General features: G+C 39.2%; 1 long non-coding RNA gene across 2 annotated transcripts in view; it reads right to left on the bottom strand.

The window, feature by feature from the left end:
- The window catches only part of LOC116080087, a 106,792-nt gene extending 97,976 nt beyond the window's left edge, over positions 1 to 8,816 (bottom strand). Inside the window, exons 1-3 of one of the 2 annotated variants that reach the window (XR_004114307.1) lie at positions 8,459 to 8,816; positions 5,497 to 5,585; positions 3,181 to 3,529 (exon numbers count right to left, since the gene is read on the bottom strand). This is a non-coding gene — a long non-coding RNA (uncharacterized LOC116080087). Of the gene's footprint in view, positions 1 to 3,180; positions 3,530 to 5,496; positions 5,586 to 8,458 lie in introns of those variants that run through there. The other variant, XR_004114306.1, reaches the window with a different exon arrangement.
- Positions 8,817 to 12,101: the final 3,285 nt, after the last annotated feature.

Genomic DNA, 12,101 nt, shown 5'->3' with positions numbered 1-12,101 from the left:
AGCTTTGCAGGGTGTGAGAGGTGGATGGTGAAATGAATGCAGAAAGAAAGGACCAGTTGGTTGTGTGCAGGACTGTAATAACGAGCCGCTTGTTTAAATTTCCTTCTGTGAAGCTGGTAACCAGTACATAATTTATACAGATTTGCAGTATAATGTTACAAAAGTTATAAACGTTCACAATAAATAGAAATTTATTCTGTCAATATGGACTATATGATAGAAACAGCCTATTAACTTACATAGCATTTTAAAGATGTTAATTGATATTTAAAATAGCAGGGTGTGGACTTATTCAAAGAAGGAAGCAAGGGAGAAGAAAATGTAGTCTTTTTTTTTTTAACTGACCCAAATACATACTTAAGTTTACCATATCCACAAATAATGGATTATTGAACGGTTTGAGTAAATTCTGAAGTCAAGGTTATAATTTCTGTAGTAGTGACATTGCGCCAAAGGCAAGCCAATGAAAATGCTTAAAATTAGTACCTTTTAAACCTTTTTCTTTTATGAATTCCTTTAACTGAGATTGTTCAAGGAGCAGTATCTATAATAAACGGACAGTATTATTTATAATAAATCTATCCTTGGTATAAGATCTTGCTTTCTTTTGAAAGCCAAGTTAAAAAAAAAAACAACTCTTATTTCCTTTGTAGTGCTGCAGCTCAGATGTAGGGTCTTGCCCATGCTAATCAGACTCCAGCTCTGAGGCCTAACGTTTATGAATCTAAGAAGTCTGCATGTTGGGGCAGTGTAGGAGATCTTGAGGCTTGTCTGTTTCTACTCAGGCAAATTAACTTTTAATTTTAATCTCTTACAATTGGCAGAACAGAGGGACACTCAGACACTGGTTTTCATGCATACCTCCAACCCTCGTATTTATCAGAACTAAATGTAGAAATTAAAACTGTTTCATCATGACTACTCCTTGCTGAGGGTCTGCAATGGCTTTGGTTATGCGTTGGTGATTGACATATTTAGATTAGTGATGTACAGCTTTAAGTAAAGGAAGCTCACAAGGAGCTCACATGTCTCTCCAAATGTGCAACATCTGACTTATGAACTTGCAGCATTCTAGGGCCTGTAATTGTTATTTTTATGCTCATTTTATACTGAAGAAATGGCCATAATGCTCTAATTGGCGATTTTTTTTTTATTTATTGTATTTGCTAACACACTTTCACATTTACACAGGGGAAAATTATAGTCAAACAGACCCCTGGGGAAGGTAAACGGTCTTCATCCGGGATACAGTTTCCTCATCAGTCTTGTGGATGGGACCACAGGTGGGATACTATTCAGCTAGGCGGGGGACAGAACCGGAAGTCTAGTGTACAGAGGCCGCCTAGCATTTTGCTAATTCCATCTTGAATTTTCCAGTCCTTTTTCTGATCTCCTTCCTGCTCGGATCACCTGTATCTTCTCCTACTATGTTAGTTTCCCAGTGAAGGTAACATCACTCCTTGGACTGCAGGAAGTGGACCTGTTCCTCCCAGTGTCACACCGTCTGCTTCTGTTTGAGTACCAGTAGCAAAGGCTGCTCTACTTTTATTAAACAGACTTATCTCTATGTCCTTAACTTTTATGAGAAACTAATCCAAACATTTCTTCTTCTTTTCACACTTTCATTATTCTCAAATATCTACTTGGGATAGCAAGAATATAATTTTATTTCATGATTAATGCTGCTTTAATTTAAAAGAATTTTCTCAGTTCAACTCTAGTTATTCTAGAAGCATTGAGAAGGCCCAGGTGGAATAATCCCTCAGTTTTTTTTTTTCTGTAATGCACTCAAAAGGCCTTACTTTTACATTTTTAAGGGTAAAAATTTTAAATAATTTTTTTTATTTAAGAATGTGAAATAAAACCAATTCAACCTTTTACTCTTTGTGTCATTTAGCTCATTTCTTTTTTTTAAATTTCCCTCTCTAAATTTAACTTCTCACTGGGAAATCTTTCACCAAAATGGGTTGGAATGCAAAATGGGAAGATCAGAAGGAAGCACTCTATTATTGTAACTGGAGGGTTCTTTTCCTCTGAGTTGGAAGAAAGACCAGTAAAAAATAGTGTTATCCGGCAACTTTGGAAACCCGTCTAAGTGCTTTGGTTGGACGTTCTCTTCTTTGTACATGCTGTGTGGTCAGATAGGTAAGCAGAAGGCTCGCTCCTCAAATCAGCTCCCATTAGAGGCCAGAGGCTTTATGACCGTCCGGAAGGAAGGATTTATGAGTCCCTGGTGTTGAGATCTCTCCCTGTTATCCACTACATCATTTATCTTTTTACCCTCTGGTGGAAAAAATGTGGTCATGTCATAAAATAGAAGTTGTAATCTTTAGAAAATTGAAAGGAAACTGGGTAGCTAGATTATAGAAAATCCATTTCTTTGCTAGGCTGTTTGACTCCAACAGAAGTAATATGTTTGGAGGCATTAATAAATTGTAGTCTGGCAGGGTTTAGGAGCGTTATGTATTGTATGGTTTTACATTCTCTTAATGATTGCTTGCTCTCTGCTTTAGAATTTGAGCGTTGTGGGCACTCTAGGGAGGTACACACATCTAGAAAACCCCAATGCAGGATCACTTAACTGTTGTGATGAATGCTTGACAATGAACTTCAATGGCTTCTCAATGCTCCAGTCTCTGGAGAAACAAAACAATTATTTTAGTGCCGGCATTTAAGAATGTGGTATTCATGCTCTTGGAACTGTGGAGGAGACAATCGACTTGGCCTGCCCCTTTTATTCGAAAAATTTGTCTAGGAAAACTTCATTTGATTAGTGGGATAACGTGCCTTTTATCTTCATGCCCTTGTTGTTTCTAGCATAAATTCTAGGTCAAGGTAACTCTCAAACTGTTAAATAGGTATTTTTCAGAGGCGTCTTGTAAGCTGGGGACAGAGCTCTTAAATCTTTCTGGCTGACTTGTCGTCCATTGAGTCACTGGCTGAGATAGAATCAAAGTCATTTTTCATACCCAAAATAACCACGTTTTTATTAAAAAAAGAAAAAAAAAAGGACAGTTTAGAGAGACTCTCCACAGAACCTGAAAGGGGAGGTTGAGGCATGTGTCTCTCCTTAGTCACGTGCTCAAGCTTCCCAGCAGTTTTAGGGAAGAAGAAATTCACATTTCTCGCCATGAGAATTTACAGCTTCTGCTAAAACAGTCTCGTGACTTGGGTTTTACATTAATTTATTGTTATTATGGTTAAGCTACCTACTCTCTGAGAGGAGAAGGCTTAAATTATTGACCCCTTTTCACAGGTTGAGGACAGAGACAAGTGCGACTAAGTGTGGTCACTGCTGGCCATGCTAAGTCTGCATCAGGCTGAGGCTGAGGAGTTGATGTTCCTGTGGTGTGTCCAGTCGGCAGGGCCTCTGCTTTACATTTGACAAGTCACACTGTCTGCCCTTAGCTCTTTGGAAAATAAACGATCAGGAACTCTTTTTGCTTTTCTTCCCTCTTTAAGAATCCTTTAGAGCAACTGAATATAAACTATCATGATTGTTGAAAGGTTAAGCTTCTTTCTCTTCATCCTGTGCAAAATATACTTGGGTTATGGATGTAATTAATTTTCATTTTCATATTAATATTAAGGGTCTCAGTCCTGTATAAGAATTAAATTAAAACTTAATTCATGATCTGTACATTTTGACTAATTCATATTAATTGCATATGCTCATGGGATTTGCTGTATTATTTCCACACATGCATCCAACACACATAGACTATGTCCAGCCACCCTTCCCGCACCCTGGCTCTCCCACTCCTCTTATTAGCACCTGGTAATCAATCATTTCTCTGCTTTAACTTGATTTTTAAAATCTTGGTTTCCAGACATGGACAGAACGCAGGAAATTTTCTTTCTCTGTGTCTCCTACTTTCTTTAACATAATATTCCCCTGTTGTATATTTTGCTTTAGGCAACAAGATTTTTTTTTATGGCCAAGTAACAGTCCATTATATACAAATATTTTCAATTAGTTATAATTGACTAATTTAAATCGGATTTTGTTAATGTGACTATATATTTATGATCACATAAGTATGTATATACATCTATGTATGTATATGTATCATATTTTCCCATTCATTTGCAGAGTACTGAGGCTGATTCTACACTGTAGTTGATGTCCACAGTGCTTCAGTAAACACAGACACGGCAGGTCTTTCTTTCTTATGTTCATTTCATTTTATTTGGATGAATGCCCAGAAGTGAGCTAGGTGGGTTACATAATAGTTTATTTTTATTTTTTTAAAGAAATTCCAGCTCACATCATGGACATGCATGCATAGAAATTACACTTGAAATTATAAGACAGATGAACTAGCACAGGCCTGCAAGACAGAGAAATAATATTTTAGTTTTCAAATTCATTGCTATTTTGGTTTCTTGGACATCCATGCACTTTCCCACAGGTTAACATGTCTATACAATGTTTTTAGAGCGATAATGTACTGTTCCATCATTTTCACCATTCCTATGTAAATATTTCATCTTATTTCATGTACCCTTGAATACGTGTCTAAATATCATAAATATAAACAAACGCATTTACCACCTGGATGTCTTTCTTACTGAAGTTTCTTAAAGGTACACTCAAAATAGTCGAGAAATGAATCAAGTGGGTTGGAACTTACAGTAGGAGGGGATTCATATTAAACACTGAATCTGCATTGGGAATAACTAGGTATAGCCAGTTTCCCTCCATCTCCCTTTTCCTTGAGTGTGAGATACACTGAGGTTAGGGCAAGAGGAAAGGGATGTGTGCATGTGAATACAATGCAAGACTTGCCTGGCCTAGCCTGGCCTAGCCTCTCAAACTTTCCCTGCCCTAGCCTCCCCTGCCCTAGATTCTCCTGCCCTAGCCTCCCCTGCCCTAGCCTCCCCTGCCCTAGCTTCCCCTGCCCTAGCCTCCCCTGCCCTAGCCTCCCCTGCCCTAGCCTCCCCTGCCCTAGCCTCCCCTGCCTGAGCCTCCCCTGCCCTAGCCTCCCCTGCCTGAGCCTCCCCTGCTGTACCCTTTCCCACCATTAGCCTCATCGTATCAAAGAAAATCTGAGTGGCTCTTAAGTCACAAATAAAATAGAAGCTTGAGATAACCATCACTAGTTGATCCTATCTTGAATTTATGGATAATACAATGAATTTTGAGACACAGCTATGAAGTAACAAATCAATTTTAAAAAAGCAATTAAAGTATCCTACCTAGGTGATACACATGTCTAAAAATTTTAAGACAACTAGTTGAAACTATTAAAAAATAAGATAGGCAATAGGTTTCTTGTAGTTAATTTAAATGAAACTGGTAAAGTACACAGTAATTGGGCCTTGGAGGATGGCTCAGGGGTACCCAAGCTTGTCACACAAATCTGATAATCTTGAGTTTGGATCTCTTGAACCCATGTAAAAGCTGGAGATTGTGGAGTCTCTGTAGAACGTTTGGAGCTCTTGGGCCAGCTAGCCTGGAATATGTGGTACAGTGACCAACAAGAGATACCTTACCTTAGAAACAAAGCAAAAGTGAGGACTAATATCCAAAGTTATTCAGCGATTCACATAAGTGTGTCAAAGCACTCCTTCATATACAAATCCTGGGAGGAGAGGAGGAGATGGTATTGGGATGTCAAGTCAGTGAATAAACAACAACAACGATAACAACACAAATGCACATAACACACACACACACACACACACACACACACACACACACCTTCATATACAAATCCTGGGAGGAGAGGAGGAGATGGTATTGGGATGTAAAGTCAGTGAATAAACAACAACGATAACAACACAAATGCACATAACACACACACACACACATTCGTATACATTCCATACATACACATACAAATAATTTTTCAAATTACACTACCACTACGAACAGAAACACCATTTTATATTATTTATTTATTTGCGGGTCCACTAGTATACCTTCGTTAAACTGTTGCAGACCCTGACTCCAGCTGCTTAAACCTTAGTGAATGAGAGTGGTAAAAATGAAAAACTACAATCATAATATATCATACAATCATAATATGGTACACTACACATTTTGCTAGAGGCAACATGTAGGATAGGGATGCTTCAGTTGCATTTTAAATGGAAAGTATGAATTTGGTGAATTTAAATAAGGAAAGGTTGATCAGGTAGATGGAGTTATAAAGGTATAGGGGGTACGTCATTAATTCAGTAGGGGTGTAAGGCAGAAAATAGTAGTAATGGAGCTGCTGAGTCAATGTGTGGTCAGCTTGGTAAAGGCTCGGTGGATAGAATCAAACTAATGGGAATATGCTACTATCATGGTTTAGCTATGGAGCCTCCTGCAAAGGGCTTATGTATTGAAGGCATGCTTCCTAGCAGAGAGTGCTATTTAAAGATGATTGGATCATTAAGGCCCTAATTCAGTCAGTGAATTAAATGATTGATGATTTTATAGTTCTATGATATTTTAGGGGGTGGGAACTATTTGGAGGGAGTAAGTTAGTGGGCTTTGTGCCTTTGAAGGCTGTAGTTTGTCACTGGCTTCTTCCTGTTTGTCTATTTGGTTCCTGGCCACCATGAATTGTCCAGCTTTGCATTTTTTCCTTCATGATTGATACACTGCCTTGCAACAGGGTCAGCTGAAGGTAGATAGAGACCTCTGACACCACGAGTCACAAGTTTTCCTCCTTGGTTTTTCTCAGGTATTTCTTAATAATATATGTGAGAGAGACTAATGCACTTGCCTTTAGCCTTCATAATTCCTCATCGTGTTAGGCATTTGGGGAAGGACAGTCACTGGGATGCTGCTGCCTGCTTCTCTGACTCTGCCTGGTATGAGGCTGCAGGTAGAGATTCCTTTAACTCTGACGGTTACATTTTGATTGGCTAGTGGCCCAAGCAGGGTTTTTCTATTCTGTTCTAAACACTCCCTTTTGGTGATTAGGTGCCTCTTGATCTGGGCTAAATAATGAGCCCATGGTCCAAAACAAAGTCTCAAGATCTTTACAGTCAAAGAGGTGACCCATTGGAGTGCATCTGAAGTTACCTACAGCATACAAAAACTTAGAAGAGGATCATAGACGTACCTCTCTACCTGGGTCAGAGTAACCTGGCCTAAGAGAACTGTATATGCCTGGCTTTGTCTGATGAATATGCCTTGCAAAAATGCATGCACAGAAGGTCTTTAACAGGGAAGGTTTCTTTAGGTCTGACACTGGGGATTCAGCAATAACACCAAGTGAGAAGCTGGGGCTGTCATTACGGCTGCCTGCTGAAGATAATGAGATACAAGCTGGGGGAAGATAATTCAGTCATCTGTGTATTTCTATCAGGGATAGATATTCCTTGAGGCCTTCTGGCTTTTAAGATTTTATAAGTTAAATTTCACAAGAGAGATCATTTGTCTCCTTGTCACTGACTGAGCTCTTGGTTGCAATGTTAGTACTAGCTGCTAACATTTAGAAAGCGCTAGCAACCATGCAGAGCCCCATGCTAGGTGCTTTTCCTGCCTGTGCACCCTGTGAAGCAGATGTAGTTTATTAGTCCCATTTTTTGAAATGAGAGGCTGGAGGCTGGAGGACAGTGTTTTGGTTTTTTTTTTTTCTCTCATGGTAGTTGTTTGTGGGAGTGTGTCTCAACTGTGTATAACTGGGATGTTATACATCCCCAGTATAACCATTTAACTCTGAATGTTACTCTATTTTAAGAGTTGTTGGGGTTTTGTGGAGTGGAGGTCTGAGTTTGAGTGGTTGGTTAGAGGATTATTTTCTGTTCTATAGGTAGACTTTGTATGTAACTTGAATGCAACTTAGTTGATCCCTGAGATATGTTGTTTTGTTTAGCCAAAAAAAAAAAAAAAATGCACATGGAAGTAGAAAACCATCTCCAGTGTTAATTTGGGTGTAAGAGCTGATGATTGATTTAAACACACTGGCTTTAGTTATACATGGAATTGCCAACTGGTCTGGAGTAAGAGGTTCATGGCTAAGTAAACAGCAGGTACAGGTGTTAGAGCAGGATGTGAGAAACAAGTTAGGTGTTTGTGGCTGAAAAAGGTCAGCAAGGGATGCTCAGAGAAGAGCTCAAAGCTTGTCCCAGAAGCATGAGCTTGTGTTTCTGTAAGCACACTCTCCCATGAGATATCTCTTAACCTGACTTAGCTCACACATTCCCTCAGTCAGAAGAAGACAAAGAATTTCCTTGTTCACTGGGACTTCATTGGTCTCTGAAGCTCTGAGAACCTTTAAACAACATTTGAAACATTGACTATTGGTAGGATCCCTATTGAGACAGGGATCTGGATAGTCAGTGATGTGTTAGTAACATCAAAGGTATCCAAGAAGCTTCGCAATTTTAGTTACTTTTATCATTGGTGTGCCAAAATACAGGCTAAAAGCAACTTAAGGAATGAAGGGTGTCTTAGTTAGGATTTCTATTGCTGTGAAGAGACACCATGACTATGACAACTCTTAAAAAGACAAACCTTTAATTGGGATTGGCTTACAGCTCAGAGGTTTAGTCTGTTGTCACCGTGGCCAGAAGTATGGCTGCATGCAGGCAGACATGATGCTGGAGGAGCAGCTGAGAGTTCTGCATCAAGACCCAAAGGCAACAGAAGGAGAAAGAGATACTGAGGGTAGAGTCCACCATGGCAGGAGAGTCGCAGCTGCCGTAACTTGAAGAGGCAGCTGGCTGTATTGCAGCCACAATCCGGAAGCAAGGAGAGATGGAAGCTGGTGTTAGCTAGCTACGTTCTTTTAAAGCAGCCCAGGGTCGCAGCCCATGGAATGGCAATGCCCACATTTAGGGGGTTATCTCATCTTAATCCAATCCAGATCACCTTTCACAGACAAGTCTAGAGGCTTGTTTCCATGGTGATTCTAGAGCCCGTTAAATTGATTCTATCAGCTATGGTAGTAGTTCTGCCAGTGTTGCACCTTTATTAGATTACATTGTGTGGATTTTGTTTTCTGGTTACTGAGGTCTCATTTCTCACCTTGTTGCAACAAACCCTGAAGGTGCAGAAAGAATGATCTTACAACATATAATCTTTTTATTTTAGGAACTGTATTATTTTGGGCACAGCATCTCACTCACCTTAAAATGCATATTCTGTGAAGTAAGTAGATAAATAAAAGAAATTCAGTTGCTTAATAAGGGAAAATGATTTCTCCTTTACTACACATGGCGGCATTAATAAAAACCAAAGTAGGATGTTAAAAATGTTACTGCGTCAGTACTATTTATTTGCCCATTTTAAGTGGCATTGTAAAATCATTTTGATATACATGTGTTTTTTTCCCTAGAGGTTAATACATTAAATCTACTACTTGATAGGGATAAGCTTGTTGTACAGTGCTCTGGATTTTTATGATCAGAAAAATATAGTTTGGAGTCTGCAGGCAGATATTCTGATAATGACAGCCCAAGCCTTTTGAGCTATGAGGGGAATGCACACTGGCTGGAATTCTTTGAGATGATGGTGGTTTAACTCCCACTATTAAGTTTATGATGTCGTCTGGGGTTAGATCTCATTCATAATGGTGGCAATAGCTCACATTTACAAGGTACTTTCATCCTGAAGGATCCCAGAATGCCCTAAGCACATGCTTAGGAATGGCTATTCTCTGTGATGCAGGCATTTCTTGGGAGAGTGACACTAGTACCCATAACATCATACTAGTTTGATATCCACTAAGGACAGGGTGCTAACAATAATTGGCCGGGCCTGAATTTTGAATCAATAGCAAACACTTAGCCAACTTGACTAGATTACCCATATTAACATCCTTCAGAAATTTTTCAAAAAGGTTGTGATGATCAGGAAATCAGGACTTGACTTAAATTGGTCTTAATAAGCATTACTACTATCTTTTAAAATCAGATCAACTTTGTATTTTTATTTTCTGAGTTAATGGTTATATTCCAATTTAATTAAAGAGTAGACATGTATTTCACCTCCAGTACTTAAGTGTTTAGTATAAATAACATTTATAAAATACTCATGTGTGTGTGTGTGTGTGTGTGTGTGTGTGTGTGTGTGTGTGTGTGTGAGAGAGAGAGAGAGAGAGAGAGAGAGAGAGAGAGAGAGAGAGAGAGAGAGAGAGATCATTAGGAAATAATTGATAGGTAAGAATACCAGAGTGATTTTGGAATTTCTCCCTCTCTGCAGGCAAATTAGAACTAAGAAGCTTACATTTTCCTGACAAAAATAAAGGGAAGAGACCCTTCCTCCCCTCCCCTTTTAAAGAGAATTGGCTTTAGCAGACATACAATCTTAAGTTATTTCTCTGTCATTTTGAAATGCACCTGAATCTTTTAAAAATTAAATTGACCTTTACTACTTTTATGACTCAACAATGTCTTTTTCAAGGACCTTGGAATCATTTCTTTGAACAATAATTACCAAGAAGGACAGTCCCCCTAGTGTCTACAGATGATAGAAATTTAACTTCAGATGGTGACAGGCTCCAAAGCTACTTCTTGTCATATAGATGAAGGAAATTTATTTTTCCTTTGGGTAAAGCCAACTGTGTTACACAAATGGTCACCCCAATTATCAAGTGGGCTTGGGATGAACTTGTGTGACAAATGGTGCTGTCAAGCCTTCTTACTCCCTGACTGGTATTGTACACCCTGAGAAGATGTATGGAATGGGCTATGTCTGCTTGTCTGTGTCCAGGGCAGCTTTCATTCCGTCTCTGAAATCACCAGGCAGACTCTGTGATGCGTGTCACATTCTGGGTCAATGCCTATTCAGTAATGAAACTTTGCTTCTTTCTCTTTTACCTTTGTGGGGAAGGTTTCTGGGTAGGCAGGAGGTTTTATTTTGAAAGTCATTTCCTTAAAACCTTTTTTATTTTTATTTTTATTATTGCTTTTTTTAGCAGAAAATGACTGTTCATGACTATAATCCCAGTACTTAAGAGATAGTGGCTATAAGATCAGGAGTTCTAGGCCAGCTTTGGCTACACAGTGAGTCTGAGGTCAGCCTGGACTACATGAAACTCTGTCTCAATAAAAACCAACCAAACAAACCAAAACATCTAACAAAGAGACAAACAGCCTTCTTTTGTGGCAGTTGACAATGGTGATCAATGACATTAACACAAGCAGCATAGGTGTTATGAGAACTCTCTGTCACAAAAAGCAAGAACACAACCTGTGCTGGGGACTCCCCAGTGTGCCAGAGTCCAGTTTACAGACTTTAATATATTATTGCATTTTCTTTTCTGAGGAAACCTTACACAGCTCAGGTTTGTTGTTGTTGTTGTTATCTTGCTTTTTGTAAGTTAAAAATGCAGTGAGATGCTTAAATAAAAAATAATATTCAATTTGTAAATTGAAAATATCTTGTATAGTAAGTGTAAAAATCCCTGGCTTTCACTTCTGAGTATTTTTTGGTTGGTTGAGCTTTTGAGTCTTTCTTCTGCCAGATGCCTTGAAGCCTTAGTGCCTGTCTTAAATTTCTCCTTCTTCCCACCCTTCTTTATTTATCTTGGGGGAGAATGGCCTAGAAGGACATCATAGAGGTGGGAGCAGAAGCTGTGTACCTATACCACTACCTTATGAAACTTAATGTGTGTTATGAATAAATCTCAAGATGCCTGGGAGAGGTTCCTATTGGCCTTGCATTGCAAACATTTGGTGAAAATAAGCATGCATAAAAAATTCCTCCTCTTCTCTACTTTGTTCCTTCCTTCCTCCTCCTCTTCCTCCTCTTCCTCCTCCTCCTCTTCCTTCTCTTCCTCCTCCTCCTCTTCCTCCTCCTCCTCTTCCTCCTCCTCCTCTTCCTCTTCCTCCTCCTCCTCCTCCTTCTTCTCCTCCTTCTCCTTCCATTTTAAAGAGATAGGTTAGCTTCAGCAGCCCTTCAATTTTAGAGGAAATATTTTTGTTCTAGGCTCAAGCCATAGGTTCCGATTCAGGAGCAGAGTGATACATAATGGTGAAAAGTTGAGAGCAGATTTAAACCACAGTGAGAAAAAGAAACAGATAAAGGGTCCCAGTAATCACAAGCTCATCTTTAGGATGCTGATATGTGCTTAGGTTTACACAAAGGACCCATTGGGTCAAAGGACAAGAGACACACTTAGTGACAGTCCTGGTCAGTGTGATCCTATTGGCCA

The sequence above is a fragment of the Mastomys coucha genome, unplaced genomic scaffold, assembly GCF_008632895.1.
Source record: "Mastomys coucha isolate ucsf_1 unplaced genomic scaffold, UCSF_Mcou_1 pScaffold6, whole genome shotgun sequence".
NCBI classification, from domain to species: Eukaryota; Metazoa; Chordata; class Mammalia; order Rodentia; family Muridae; genus Mastomys; species Mastomys coucha.
Note: the sequence above shows the minus strand (reverse complement) of the source record. Positions and strands in the feature narration are given on the sequence as shown.